Below are 15,934 nucleotides of genomic sequence, written 5' to 3' on the forward strand. Positions count from 1 at the left end.
TGGTGGGAGAAGGCAACCCGGGCCAAAGAGAAAGGAGAGAGGCCTCCATAGGGAGGGGGCTGTGGTCAGCTCTAGAGGGAGGAGGCTGGGACAGAGACTTCCCTGACCTAGGGCCTGCCCAGATCCAGAGGGTGTACCCTGGAGAGCCTTGGTGGGCGAGATGGGCGCTCAACGCCAACTACAGCCCAGGAGAACCTACGAAGAAGGGAGCCAGCACCAAGGGACCGTGGGCTCTCCCAAGGCCAACCAGCCTGATCCCAGCCAGCCGGGGCAGGGTCTTCCAGAACACAGGCACAGAGCTGAGGGGCCCGGGCAGGGAGGCCTGGACCACAAGCTCCAAAGAACCCGAAGGACCGGGGCCAGAGCTGCGCTGATGGCAGCCACATCAGTCAGCCTAGACGGAAGGGGGTCGTGAAGTAACGAGCCCCCATGAATGTAAAGAGGCTGACTCAAATAAACCGTCTATGTAAAGCTGCCATACCTGTTTCCCGCTCGTTTGTTCATCGCCGACCACCACGCCTAGACCGGGTAAGCCCCTCGCGCTCAGAATCTACCCCAGCACAGGGGCCTCCGCCCACCATGGACATTACAGGGTTACAAGCCATGATGTGTATGTGCAACCTCCTGATTTTAGAAATGGGTTATGTCAGAATGCCAGATGCAAGGGAGGGCACCAGGATGAGGTCTCTTATCTGGTGTGCTCCCTGGGGCATTTGGTGGGCCGCTGTGAGATACAGGAAGCTGGACTAGATGGGCCTGTGGTCTGATCCAGTGGGTCTGTTCTTAGGTACCTGCAGCAAAGCTGGGCTGGCTGGAGGGGAGGCATTAGCAGCAGAAGACTCAGGATGAAGGGCACACTAAATCTGCCACCTTCTTGCCCCGTCCCATAATCTGTTGCTGATACAACCCACCTCAACTCACAATGAATGGGGCACCCCGATAATAGACAATGATTTCATCATAAACCACCATTTACGTTTGCCAGATGTTTTTATCAGTAATGTCAGCATCCCAAATCATCACTTTCTTGGGAGTTCCCCACTTGTTGACACCTACTTGGAGAAACAGGTGTCACTCTCCACTGATTGCCCCTTGTGGGGACAGTCCAACCCTTCCCCTTCATATATACTCCTTTTTGTCATAAACCAACAGCAGAGTCCATTGGGTGTGGCAACTGCCCCACTGTGGCACTGCCCCATTCATTAATGGACAGCAAAATCACCCACAAAGGGTTACTTGTCAATCAGAATGATCCACTGACAGCAAAACCCTTTACAGCTTGGGTCCAGGGTATTTGAGGGACCACCACCGTCCATACAATCCTACCTGTTCTCTCAGGTCATCAGAAGGGGCCCTTCTAACTATGCCACCACAGTAGAAGTGAAGGGGATGGCAGCAAGAAATAGGGCCTTCTCAGTGGTGGAATGGAAAGAAATAGGGCCTTCTCAGTGGTTCCCTATCTGTGGAATAACCTCCCCCTGGAATTGAGAACAGCTCCCTCTTTGGAGTCCTTTTGGCTGGACCTCAAGACTTTTTATTTAGGAAAGCTTTTAAATCACTGGTGCTTTATATGAAACATAATTTTAACAGAGATCCGACTGAGCTTCTTGTGTGTTATTATTTTAATTATTTTTATGGTTTTAATAGTTTTTACATTAATGATTTAGCATTGTTGTATAAATTATCATATTGAAACATTATTTTGTAATCTGCCTTGAGGGCCCTTAAGTGGGCTGGAAAGGTGGGGTATAAATCCATAAACATATAAAAACAGTCACCCATCATTCCAAGCAGCCATGGGATCCCTAACCTGGGATCAAATATACCTCCTGCATGTTCCAGACCTCCACCTTCCCTTTCCCCATAGATCAGCAGCAGCACCCGAGCTGGGTGTTGCAACTGTCCCACTGGAACGAACAGTCCACAAGAGGTAACTCATACACTGAAACAAGCCATTCCCACCCAAACACACCCCTGACATTTCAGCTAACCATGCACTTGTCAGCACGACTGTAGCTCCTCCCCTTATTTTGCCATAAACTGACTAAAATCTGAGTTGGGAGTAGCCACTGCCCTGTGTGGAATGAGTAGGCAACAAAACCACCCAGGAAAGGTAACCCATAAATTAAAATCATCCACCACCATGCAAACCCACAACCACCATGCCGGCTGCCATGTCCTGCTCCCTGTCCCAGCCAGGGTTGAATGGCATGCTCCCAGCCTCCACTTCCCAGCCCTTGCCATTTTAGGGTAGAAAGCCCTTTTGGCTGTCTGCAGTGCTAGAAACGATAAAGGTCTTAATGACTCTGCATATCTCTCTGAGACAGCATTTGAGAAGTTTAGCCTGGCCCCATTTATGCTGCTGCTACCAGGAGTGCTGACACTTGTGCTGGATGGATGAAATGCTACTCCCTTTGCCAATGGCCTTGGTTGCTGTCATCAGCGTCCTATTGCTCCAGAGCCACGCCAAACAGCCTGCAATCACCACCAACCATCTAGAAGGGCTTGAATACAGTGAACTCCCAGTGCTTCCTTCAGTGGTTTGCTGTTGCAGAGCCTTTGGTCTTTCCTCGCTCTGGCAAGAGCCAAAACAGCAGGCTCTCTGATCCCCAGTTCAGCCAATCTCACCCACTCAGACAATTCTGAGTTACTGTGGACAGTTCAGATCATCACTCCCGAAGCGGGATACTGTAGATCTGGAATAGGTACACCCAAAATGATCAGAAGGCCTGAACACCTTCTTTATGAGGTAAGGCTAGAAAAAGTGGGTTTTTTTAGCATGGAAAAAGGATGATTAAGGGGGACATGATTGAGACATAAAATTATGTGTGATATGGCGGGGGGGGGGGGAGAGAGCTGTTTTTCTCCCCACAATACCAGAACCAGGGTCATTCATTGGGAGATTTAGGACGAACAAAAGGAACTACTTCTTCGCACAGGATACAATTGAAATTGTATGAGATGTGGTGATGGCCATTAGCTTGGGTGGCTTTCAAAAGGGATTAGATGAAGCTAATCATCTAATTGGCTTGGATGGTTTTAAGAGTTTAGATGAAGCCTTGGAGGACAGGTGCAACACTGGCAAATAGAAGGGATGGCTATATGCTACCTTCGGGTTCAAAAGTAGTATGCTGTTTAGCAAGCTGTAAATACCATTGCCAGGGGAGCAAAGATGGGAGATAAGTCTACTTTTCTTTCCTGCTGATGGGCTTTCCAGATGTTGCTTATGGGCACTGTGGGAAGCAGGGATGCTGGACTAGATGGGTCCTCATCCAGCAGGTTTTTTCTTAAGTTCTTAATAGCAGAGGAATGAGAACATTACAAAAGGAAAACAGGAGATGAAACCCACTGAACTGGAACAGGTGCTGTGCTAGCCATTCCATCACCCCACTCCCACAGAAATCACCCAGCTCAATCCACTAAGCTCCTAACCGGGAAATGGTGACCACCAAGACTCAGTGCCTGTTCCGTACAGCTTTCCCCTGAAATATACTGCCAATCAATTTCACTAGATGACTCTGAGTTCCAGCATTATGACTAGACAAAGAAAAACTTCTTGCAATTCATTTTCTCCATGCCATGCATGATTCTATAAATCTCAATCATGTCTCCACATAGTCACTTTTGTTTCTAAACTTTAAAAAAACAACACCACAGATGCTTTAGCCTCTGTAGAAAGTGCACCAAATCTTCAACCCTTTTGGTTGCTCCATTTCAGTTCTACGTTACCTTTAAGCCACAATATCCTTTTTCAAACCTGCATATTTTTTCACATGGCTCCCAAATCCAATCCTTCTGTCAGGGAGAGTAACAAAATAATTCCTGAAATCAATACATTGCTGCAAATACATCACTCACAGCCCCAGAGCATGTGTTTGCTCTTTGGGGCTCTTTGTCTCAGAACTAGCACCTCTGTGAAGTGTCCACCCACCTTGTCTTTCAGTGGCAAACAGTAGAAAACTGTTCTGTACTGGTTCCTGGGCCACTCCTGCTGGTTCCTTGGGTCACTCTGCAGATCTTGGGGCCACCAACAGGCCTTTATCAGGGGGGATCCTGCCCAGGACCAGCTGTACTAGTCTGCTTAAGCCAGCTGGCTGAAATCCCCCTCCCCCCCTCTATCATTCTGGCATCATTGTTTTGATACAGGCTAGCATTATGGTATATAAATGTTTAAAAGTTAAACATTTAACAAATTATTAATTAAAATCCCATGTACAAATGCTTGGCAGTTTAGCAGAAGAACATAAGAAATCCACATCAATGGTTTTTTTTGGCCTCAGTCAGAAGTGCAAGTAAACCAACTGGAAGTTTTATGAGGCTGTTAAACAACTCTTGACATGTACCAGGGGAATCAGATAAGGGGAAGCACCAGTATCAAAGTTTGCATGTCGAAAGTTGTTTAAAGTCCCCAAAATAATAAGTTCTAGCAATTATAGTTTGATTATAAATTACAAAGAAATAATTATGTTCTAGCCATATAGGAATTTGACAACCAATCCACAGATAAGAAAAGCCTTGAGACTCCAGTCTGTAAGGGAGTATCCAAGAAAAGCAGGTGTAAATCAAGCCCAGCTATACAATCACAGCCTTGAGTGGTACGAAGTGTTACTTTGTAAACCCCCACAGAAACCAGATATTAGTTTAGAGCACAAAAGATAACAGAGCAATCTGATTTACACCTAGGCTTAGACATAGGTCAGATGCCAATTAAGTTTATTCTTAGAGAAAGAGAGAAAAACCAAAAATAGTTAGTATTTGTTTAATATAAGTAGGATAGGAAAATATAGTAATTAACCAAGGTGTTAGATTTTAAGGAAGTAAGGCAAGATTAACAGATGTGTAGGCTATCACGCCAATTAGCTCAAAAGATAATATTCTTGTCTTAATGAGTAGGCAGTAGTACCAGGCGTTGCTTTGCAACAACACAAGGTCAGGCTAGAACAAGACAAAAAGAGCTAATTAGGTTATTTTTATTAGGAGCCCCTTCTATGATCAGATTTAATAAAGTTGTTAAAACAGTACATCTCTTGAAGGTGACACATAAAGGATTGAAACATAAAGGCAGAGAGGGAAGATCAGTGTTATAAAGGAAGTTTATGAAAAGTTAATAGAATGAATGTGCAGAGTAACTTTAAAGAAAAGTCACAGGATGTGGGAAAAGTTAGAGGAAGGTTGAAGAAGATTATATCAAACAAGTTAGTAAGAGGAGCTTTTAGGAAAGCATGGAAAGAGTGTCTGCCTGTATGTTCTCATTCAAGTAATTGTCTATATATTATAGCATTTGTATGTATCTCAATAAAAGAGTATTAAACTTTTTAAGAATTAATACATGTATGTAAATGAAAGGGAAACAGCGCACCCAACTGGTATTAAGAATGTATGATTTGGACAAAGTTTTAAGATGTAACTCCACCTATGTGCAAATGAAGAGCCAATCAAAGTTGTGTAATCCACCCTTCTTCCATGTTGTATGCAACTGTATTATCACTAATTGAAATTGTGCGCCGCTTATGACTGAACACAGTCACATTCTGGCAACTCCTGCGACGCCGCTGGAACAAACCGTATTGGCCTCTGCCTTTCCATTGGACCATTTCAGCGACGTGGAGAGGGGGGATTTGCTGCATGGGTAACAGCCTATCCTCCATACCTGCTTTACCCAGGCTTCATGCACTGGAGAGGACACTCTGTTCCAGAACCACTATTCAGAGCGTGACACCATAGTCTTCCAAGACTGAAGGATGCCAACAACTATGACGTCAAAAGTTTAACCAATAGGAGATTTAGAATTCAGACAAAGGATTGTGTACTATAAAAATCCTGAGCTTGTGTTACCCAAGCTTTGGTGACGTGAGTCCCCTGGGTCAAATTGTACAATTTCAATAAACCTTTGAACTTATCACTCTGACTGGTGCGTTGTTGTTTGGGGTCAGCCTCTTGGCCTCGCAACAGTTTACATAAGGCCTGGTTTTAAATGGAAGCAAATACGAGACCCTTCTGCCTTCATGTCTTGCAGGCTTCTTGCTTACCACCACTTCTGGGGCCTGGCATGGCTACACCCAGACAAACTGGGGGAAGAAGCAAAGCTATGCCTACCATACTCTGGCAGGGCGGGGCACTGCTGTCCATTCCAATCCCCAATCACACCCTGCTCCCAAGGAGCTGGCGAGTGCAGCCACAAAGCAAATCCAAGGCTACAGCCACCAAGAACTGCAGCCTACCAGGGAAGAACATAAGAACAGCCCCACAGGATCTGAGACAGGGCCATGGAAGCAAGCCACTTATGCTAACCAAAAGTTACTTATGCTAACAGGCCAAATGTAAACATGTTTAATGAACCAAATGTTATGTCATGTTATGGGTAAATTAATTTAAAGAAATAGGGAAAATTGCTATGTTCATATGTTCAGCATGCCCACAAACAAATTTACAAAGAATCCATTTTGCTCTCTCTCTCTCTGAAAGGGTCTGATGTAGGAAGTGCAGTTTTCCCTGAGATGGTACAGGAATGTCTTTTTGGCAGCATTCCAAGCTGTAAATCAGTTGTCAAACTAAATAAAAGTTGTAAGCTTCAAAGAAGCTGTCAGTTTAATTAAGATGAATGAGGCTAAGCCGTAGTTTCATTTTGGAATCAAAAATATACTCCCTTTTGCTAGAGTTGCTGAGAAACACCCCAAGTCCAACTCCTTTGAAAAGGGAGAAAGCATTATTGCATTTTAGGTGCCAAATATAATATGCCTGCATGGCAATAGCTTTTAATGCTTTCATAATTATAATTATTATATTATATATATTATAATTTAATAATTATAAAGATTATTCTTTAAAGTGTAATTGATGCTAGTATGGTAGTTTAAAGTGAATTTTTAATAGTATGATTCTAGAAATACACAGAAATAATTATTTGCTCAAGCCCTACAATTCAAAATTGCAGCTCTAAGCAGAAGCAATTAAATTTGACCATTAAGGCTGCTTCCAGCCATAAATTAAGAGTCTAACAGAGAGACTCTACAGATAAGAAGAAGTCCTGTCTGATCTTTTTAATTGGAACAAGGGAGTAAATAATAGAGACTCTTGACAGCACCAAGATGAGAGATTTAAAGAAGAAAGGCAGGATGTAGAGATGAAAAGACATACAACTTAAATCATTTTTATTTATTTAATTAATTAATTCATTTATACCCCGCCTTTTTGCCCAACGGGCACATAAGGTGACTTTTTTTTGTATTGGCAACCTTCAGTCTCGAAAGACTATGGTATCGCGCTCTGAAAGGTGGTTCTGGTACAGCGTCTAGCGTGGCTGAAAAGGCCAATCCGGGAGTGACAATCCCTTCCACACCGGGAGCAAGTGCAGTCTGTCCCTGGTCTGTCTCCCTGGCTATGGGCCTTCCTTCTTTGCCTCTTAGCCTCAGACAGTTGGCAAAGTGTCTCTTCAAACTGGGAAAGGCCACGCTGCACAGCCTGCCTACAAGCGGGCCGCTCAGAGGCCAGGGTTTCCCACTTGTTGAGGTCCATCCCTAAGGCCTTCAGATCCCTCTTGCAGATGTCCTTGTATCGCACAAGGCGACTTACAAACACTTTAAAAATACAACTTTAAAGACAATCATTAAAAACAATTTACAATAATTAAAAAATCTTAAAACAAACAAACCCCGTGGATTTTCATATAAAAGCAAGAAACAAGAACGCCAGCCAGCCTGTCAACAATTAAAAGCTTTTTGAAATAAAAAGGTCTTCAGTCCACGCCGAAACGTTAGCAACGAGGGAGCAGTTCTCAGTTGTAAGGGGAGGGTATTCCACAGTTTGGGGACCACCACCGAGAAGGCCCTCTTCCTGGCCGCCGCCCCTCTCACATCTCTTAGTGGCGGCACAGTCAAAAGGGCCCCCCCAGATGATCTAAGAGCACAGGCAGGATTGTAGGGAAGGAGGCGGTCCCTCAAATACCCTGGACCCGAGCCATAAAGGGCTTTAAAAGTCAAAACTAGCACCTTGAATTGGGCCCGGAACAGAACCGGCAGCCAGTGTAGCCGCCGGAGCAACGGCTCAACAGAGTCAAACCAACATGCCCCGGCAACCACACGAGCAGCCGCGTTCTGTACTAGTTGTAATTTCCGGACCGTCTTCAAAGGCAGCCCCACGTAGAGCGCATTGCAATAATCTAATCTAGATGTCACTAGGGCATGGGTTACTGTGGCCAGGTCCGCGCAGCTCAGGTACGGTCGCAGCTGGCGAATCAACCGAAGCTGAGCAGAGGCTCCCCGGCCACCGCCGCCACCTGGGACTCCAGGAGCAGCTGTGGATCCAGGAGAACCCCCAAGCTGCGGACCTGCTCCTTCAGAGGGAGTGCAACCCCATTCAGAGCAGGACAATAGTCCAGCACCCAAGCTGTGGATTTCCGAACCAAGAGCACCTCTGTCTTATCCAGATTTAATTTCAGCTTGTTCGCCCACATCCAGTCCCTAACCGCCTCCAGACAGCGATCCAGGACCCCAACCGCCTCCTCAGAATCAGGGGGAAAGGAGAGATAAAGCTGGGTGTCATCAGCATACTGGTGGCATCCCACTCCAAACCCCTGGATGACCTCTCCCAGCAGCTTCATGTAGATGTTAAAGAGCATGGGGGATAAGATGGAACCCTGCGGCACCCCAAACCTAAGAGGTCGGGGTGCCGAACAGGCATCCTCCAGCACCACCTTCTGGGATCTGTCAGCCAGGAAGGAGCGGAACCACTCCAAAACAGTGCCTCCAAGTCCCAACCTGGCCAGCCGGCCCAGAAGGACACCATGGTCAATGGTGTCAAAAGCTGCCAAGAGCTCCAGCAGGACTAACAGGGTTGCACTCCCCCTGTCCATCCCCCGGCGAAGGTTATCAACCAAGGCGACCAAGGCAGGCTCCGTCCCGAACCCCGGCCTGAAGCCAGATTGGAATGGGTCCAGATAATCTGTTTCCTCCAGTACCCTCTGAAGGTGGGACGCCACCACCCACTCAAACACCTTGCCCAGGAATGGGATATTCGAGACCGGCCAAAAGTTATTTAAATTAGTGGGATCCAGGGAGGGCTTCTTCAGGAGAGGGCGAACCATTGCTGCTTCAAGGCAGGCGGGAGCACCCCCTCCCTCAGAGATGAGTCCCTTTTTAATGAGAAAAGTTTAACAAGGAGACACTACTCGAGGTCCAGCTTGTTAATTTTAATTTTAACTAGAGAAGTACAGAAAGATTTAAGAACATAAGAACATAAGAACATAAGAACAGCCCCACTGGATCAGGCCATAGGCCCATCTAGTCCAGCTTCCTGTATCTCACAGCGGCCCACCAAATGCCCCAGGGAGCACACCAGATAACAAGAGACCTCATCCTGGTGCCCTCCCCTGCATCTGGCATTCTGACATAGCCCATTTATGGGAAGCAGCTGCACCAATTAATTGGGAAAGAGATATAGGTTATGCACAGGCTAAGAGATAGAACTAGCATTTAATGAGAAACAAAGTAATAAATTTGACTATGAAAGTTCCCCTAATTAAGCCAAACATCAAGAGAACTTTGAACTCTAGGTTGACACAGAGGGAAAAGAGATTTGTTTTAAACAAGAAAATAGTTCTAAAAAGAATTCATTGTACAATAAAGGTTAGTTTTCCAGTATTATATGTTTAAACATATAATAAGGTACACATTTATAAGATTATAACTAGAGAAAACTGAGTTAAAAGATAAAGAAATTGCTCTTATTGGAGTAGGAAAGAATCAGTTTTGAATAATAAGTGAGTGAACAGTGCCACCTAGTGGCTGTTGGATACATATGTTTCAATGTAAATTTCTGGTTTTTTATTGGTCATTTGAACCTAGCCAATCAGAAGTATGTAAAATAATCTCTCTGATGTCATAACTCCAGCCAATGACAGTGTGAGATTTTCAAACAAAGAAGCCAGAAAACTATTTAAGCCAAGGATTCACACTAGAACATTGTTTTTTTCCTCTGAGACACTGGGAGTTCCCACATAGCTCCCACTGCTCTCATCTTAACAGAAGAACAGGAGAAGCCCATTGCTGGCAATGAAAAATAAAGAAGCTTGCAGATGACCACCACTCTTGTCTACTGAGTTTGCTTTTGAACTTTGCTGTAACCTTGCAACAGATCAGGCCATAGGCGCATCTAGTCCAGCTTCCTGTATCTCACAGCGGCCCACCAAATGCCCAAGGGAGCACACCAGATAACAAGAGACCTCATCCTGGTGCCCTCCCTTGCATCGGGCATTCTGACATAGGAAGGTCCAGTCCTTTGCATTCTTCAAGTGCTCTCTAGCCCTCCTCCCTCTTAGCAATGCTGCACCAGGTGCAGCCAAGGCAAACTACCCCCTGAACCCACCCCCACATCCCACTACTCTCCCCATACCCCCTCCAGCATGCGCATGCATGCACCACCCCCACATGCAACATCTCAGTGCAAATGTTAATCAAATTGAAATCTTAGGTTCATGTACTGGACTCTTTGTTATGATGTGCTGGTTTTGACCACATGGTCTGAAGGAAACTCTCTGAGACAAGGTTCTCCATATGCAACAAGGTTTTTATTGCAAGAGAAGGAAAGGGAAATCAAGTGACTAACACTCCTGGTGGCTTGCCCAGAGCGAGAGCCTGACTAACGCCCTAGTGACTGTGCGTGAGAGCCCCTAACAGAAAATGACTAAATCTCCTGGTGTCCTTCCAAGAGAGAGACAGACAGAGCTTCTGGCACCTTGAGAACCTCCTTTTATATACTGTTACAGGAAGCTTGGGCCCATGTTTGGTCATTACAGCGCAAGGTTCTGGCTTTCTGCCTTTTGTGGCTACAGAAGCAGTTGCACAGGTGTTCCAACCACCATAATAATTCATCCTCTTGCTTCTGGCTGGAAACTTTTACCTCAGGGCTTAACCTCGTCACTCCTGCTGCTAACCCCTCTTGACACCAGTTCTTTCTTCTATCTCTGACGTTCAAGAGGTGTTAACACTACAACAATAAAGTGACTTCAGTTTCTATGTTTCTTTTGCTGCACTAAAGTGCCTGGTCCTCATTCCTTCCTTCTAGCCAGGTTTTATGATGTCAAACATGCTTGTATGGGTTGGGGGTGCAGGGCATGTGCAGATGTGTGTGCGTGCATTTGTGATAGGAAAAGGTCTCAGTTTCATTCCCCCTCCACACCCCCAACCCATACAAGCACAGCATGCTCACTTTGTGTGTCCTGCTCCGCCCCAACCCCTGCTTTTTGTAAAATGACTCCTCAGGAAGAATGCTGGGAGCAGAACTTTTCCACTCCTAGGATTCTCTCCACCAGTCACTTCACAAGGAATGGCAGAGGAGCCGGAGGTTGCGGGGGGGGGGGGAGAAGGAAAGCCCTCCCCATTCTCTTCTTGAGCATTCACAGAAAAGGATGGTAATGCCATTGTACAAATTGATGGTAAGGCCACACCTGGAGTATTGTGTCCAGTTCTGGTCACCACATCTTAAAAAGGACATGGTGGAACTGGAAAAAGTGCAAAAGAGAGCGACTAAGATGATTACTAAGCTGGGGCACCTCCCTTATGAGGAAAGGCTATGGCGTTTGGGCCTCTTCAGCCTAGAAAACAGGCGCCTGAGGGGCGTCATGATTGAGACAAACAAAATCATGCATGGAAAGGATAGAGAGACGCTCTTTAGGCTCTCACACAACACCAGAACCAGGGGACAGCCACTAAAATTTAGTGTTGGGAGAGTTAGGACAGACAAAAGAAAATATTTCTTTACTCAGCGTGTGGTTGGTCTGTGGAACTCCTTGCCACAGGATGTGGTTATGGCATCTGGCCTGGACGCCTTTAAAAGGGGATTGGACAAGTTTCTGGAGGAAAAATCCATTACTGGTTACAAGCCACAATGTGTATGTGCAACCTCCTGGTTTTAGAAATGGGCTATGACCGAATGCCAGATGCAAGGGAGGGCACCAGGATGAGGTCTCTTGTTATCTGGTGTGCTCTCTGGGGCATTTGGTGGGCTGCTGTGAGATACAGGAAGCTGGACTAGATGGGCCTATGGCCTGATCCAGCGGGGCTGTTCTTATGGTGCCACTGGGCAAGTGTTGGGCTGGGGGAAGTGGCAAGCAGTGGTGAAACTACCCTCCCCACTCCTGGGGCAATGGTCCATGATGGCTTCCCCTGCAGGCTATGCCATCCCCACGAGCTATGCTGCTGTCCCTACCTTCACAGTGCGACAGAGCCTCGCACGTCTCCTGGACAGACTGGGGAAGCCTTCTGAGACTTACCCACAGTCTTAAACTGTAGTTTTGGAAAACCAGAAGTAGAGTTTCTGACGGCGTCGGTAGCCTCAGTAAGACTTCCCACATGGTCCTAGTGTCACGCGAGCACAGTGCCTGGGACATTTGCCCCATTTGCCCAGCACTAGGTCCACTGCTGGCAGCAAGCAGGTTTGGGAAGCACAGCCCCCACCAAATTTGCCCCCTACCCCTGCCCTCCACCTGAGGAAAATTGTTCAACAGGCCTCATGACTGGGCCACGCCTGCTGTGCACCGTCTGCCAAGGAGCCACCCAGTCATCTTCATCTTGCTCCATCATACTAGGAACTTCTGTTCTGGCCTCCATAAACAGAAGCAGCAAGCAGTTTTCTTTTATCAAATCTCCCCAAGCCCAGTTTTTCTACTACTTTTAAATTTTTAATAAACCAGTTCTCATATAAAGAGCAGGTATGTCTCCCATCCCTGAAGCAATCAGGCTTCAGGACTTTCCCAAAATTTGTAGCTAGGCAAATATGCAGTTAAGCATATATCTTAGCCAGTAGGGGTCACCAAAGTACAGTGCTATGGGCCTGACAGAGGGAGAGCAGATGAACATTCCAGAAGCATATCAGCCACTACAGCTTGCATAGGGGAGGAAAGCAGTTTTGAAGGGAAGCAGAAAGGTGAAGGTTGTGCTGATTGTTTGGTTGGCCGTGTGGCTGCCCCCTTCTCCAAAAGACCTGATCTCATGTTGCAGAATTGGGTGCCTTTCGGTCCAGTTTTTGATGACATGGATTCTCTCTACTGAGGTATTCAATCTGTGCATCCTGGCTACCTAGGGAGGCATGGCTGGCTGCCAGGGGCACCATGAGGCATCTCCAGGAGAGAGGTGGCCGTAGCCACAGGACCGAGTAGAGTAGAGTAGCTGCTCTGCTCTGCTGCACGTGCTGCCTCCTGACTTGTTGCTTTTCCTTGGCTGAGAACAAGGTGGGTGGGGCAGTGTGAGGTGGGGAGGGAGGGCATGTGAAACATGGTGGGGGGAGGTGGGAGAGAAGGCTGGCTGGGCAGCAGCGGAGGTGCTGCATGCATCTCATCAGCACAGGACGAGCTCCTGGCAGGCTTCAAACTGGGAGGGAAGCAATGCTTTCCTCCACTTGGGAAGGAGGGAGCCCAGGCTGCTCTGGGGGGGGGGGAGTGTCCAAATGCCCCAGCCTGCATTCCTCCGTCTTGCCTGGGGGGAACAGGGGTGGCATCTGCATGTTGGGTGTGTGTGTGTGAGCAGCCCCCATCTGCTTTGGGGGTGAGTTGTAATCTTTGCTCTGTGTGGCTGCAATCCTTTCCACACTTTCCTGGGAGTAAGCCCCATTGACTCAAATGGGACTTACTTCTGAGTAGACCTACATAGGCTTGGGGGTCTGTGTCAGCTTAACCAAGGATCTTCACCTTTCTTTTTCCTGCCCCTTCAAAAAAGAAAAAAAGCCACTCTTGATGGTTTTGTCTCCAAAAATTGATTAAAAAATAAGAATACCCATTCCTTTTCAGCCATCCCCCTTTTTCCTCCTGCCTCCTGGGGGGGGGTTACTTCCCATGTTATTATTATTATTAATAACAGTATTTATATACCACTTTTCAACAAAAAGTTCCCAAAGTGGTTTACAGAAAAAAATCAAATAACTGATGGCTCCCTGTCCCAAAAGGCTCACAATCTAAAAAGATGCAACACCAGCAGACAGCCACTTGAAAAGACACTGCTGGGGGGAGGTGAGCCAGTTACTCTCCCCCTGCAAAATAAAAGAGGAGCACCCACTTGAAAAAGTGCCACTTACTGGTTAGCAGGGGTTAACTGTTGGCTGCTATTGTAAGACAAAAGGCACAATCCTAGCTTGGTCTACTCAGAAGTAAGTCCTGTTGTGTTCAATGGGACTTACTCCCAGGAAAGTGAGGTTAGGATTGTAGCCAAACAGTCTCTGGATCTCAGTGTCACATCAGTTTGCAATTAGCAGATACACACAAAACAAAGTCTTCCCCTCCCCCAGCAAATTCATCACTTCCCCCCTCCCTTTCCCAAACCCTCCAGGTAGTGCTGCTAACAAACTCAGGGCACAACCCTAGCCAGGTCTACTCAGAAGTAAGTTATATTGTGTTCAGTGGGGCTTACTCTCAGGTAAGTGTGGTTAGGATTGCAGCCTCAGAGTGCTGGCAGCTGTTTTTTTGTTTCTAGTGTATAATTATAACACTTTCATCCCCATTTTGGGGGTAACTGAGGTGATGTAATGGGGAGCCTCGGGCTGGAAAAGTTCAAGAACCACTGCTCTCTACCCTTGCACCTTGAAGGAGCCTCATTTGCTTTTCCACCTGTACCACCTGGCCCTGAACTGTTTTCTGTGAAAGCAAAGTCTTTCTGAATTTTGCAGGGTCCACTACAGTCACACTAGGGCAATTCCATCTACATCAGTGGTTCCCAACCTTTAGGAGCCCACGGACCACTGAAATTGGTCCAAAAATTGGAATTGTCATGGACCATGCCCCTGCACACAAAAAATACAATTAACCAATTTCTGCCCAACCCACAGATGTACACATTTGATCCCTGTTGTATATATGCAACATTGGGCAGAAATGGCTTAAATTTGTAATAATTAGAGATGATTTATTATTTTAGAGAATATTTTTTAGTTACTGCTTTTGTTGCTGGCTGTGACTGTGGGCGGTCCATACTCCACCCTCTCTGGTGATCTGCGGGGAAGCGTCTCCTGAGTTAGCACACCCCCACAGACTACCAGAGAGGGCAGAAAATGGACTGCTCACAGCCGCAGCCAATGCAGCCGAAGCAGCCAATGCAGGAAGTGATCAAAGGGGATCTTTCCCTGAGACTTCGCAGACCACTTCTCAGGGTCTCATGGACCTTATGTTGGGAACCACATGGGTGAAGAATAACCAAGATTCAGTGACATGCCCAAGGAGAAAAGCATTTCTAGGTTTAGGCAGAATAGCTATCCCATGCTGGACAAATTTCAGGGAAGAAAAAGGTACAAGCTGCCTCTCCAAACATGTCTGACACTGGGAACAGCTAGATATATATGGGAGCAGCTAGAGAGTCCACCCCACATAAATGGTCCTGTGGAACATTAAAGCACCTTGGAACACTCCAGGCTCCAAGCATTATGGGGCAGCAAAAAGGCTCTTCCATGGAGTTTTCCATGATGGGCACTCTCAGATGACATTCCTCAAAGAGGCCAGCTCCAGTTACTGAATCTGTGAGAAGGCAACGCTATTTCCATTGGGAAAGCTAGATTGTTTCCGCACTGTCCAATGAACACTCGAGACAACAGATATGGGAGAAAGGGCAACTTTATTTCATGTTACCAAGAGAAGCAGAGGCTGAGACCTGCAGCATCCGAGGCAACCGAAAGCCCCTGTGGTGCGGGGAGGGACCTCTGGGCGGTACCAGAAACCTCTGCCCCCAGGTGGGCATGCACCCGACTCCGAGTCACGCCCCGCTGCTGGGACGGCGCATCTCATCCATGTCTATCCCTTAAGGGGAAGGCAGCCGGACCGCAGACTGCGCCACCTCGAGCCGCTGAGCCTCTGAGGTGTGCCCCGCGGTCCCGGCCAGGGCCCCGTCCACTTCCTCGTGCCGCCAAGCCCCTGAGGACTGAAATAGGGTTCTGCCCTGCCTATGCCGCCTGAAGGTGC

Source organism: Tiliqua scincoides, chromosome 3, assembly GCF_035046505.1.
Source record: "Tiliqua scincoides isolate rTilSci1 chromosome 3, rTilSci1.hap2, whole genome shotgun sequence".
Lineage (NCBI taxonomy): Eukaryota > Metazoa > Chordata > Lepidosauria > Squamata > Scincidae > Tiliqua > Tiliqua scincoides.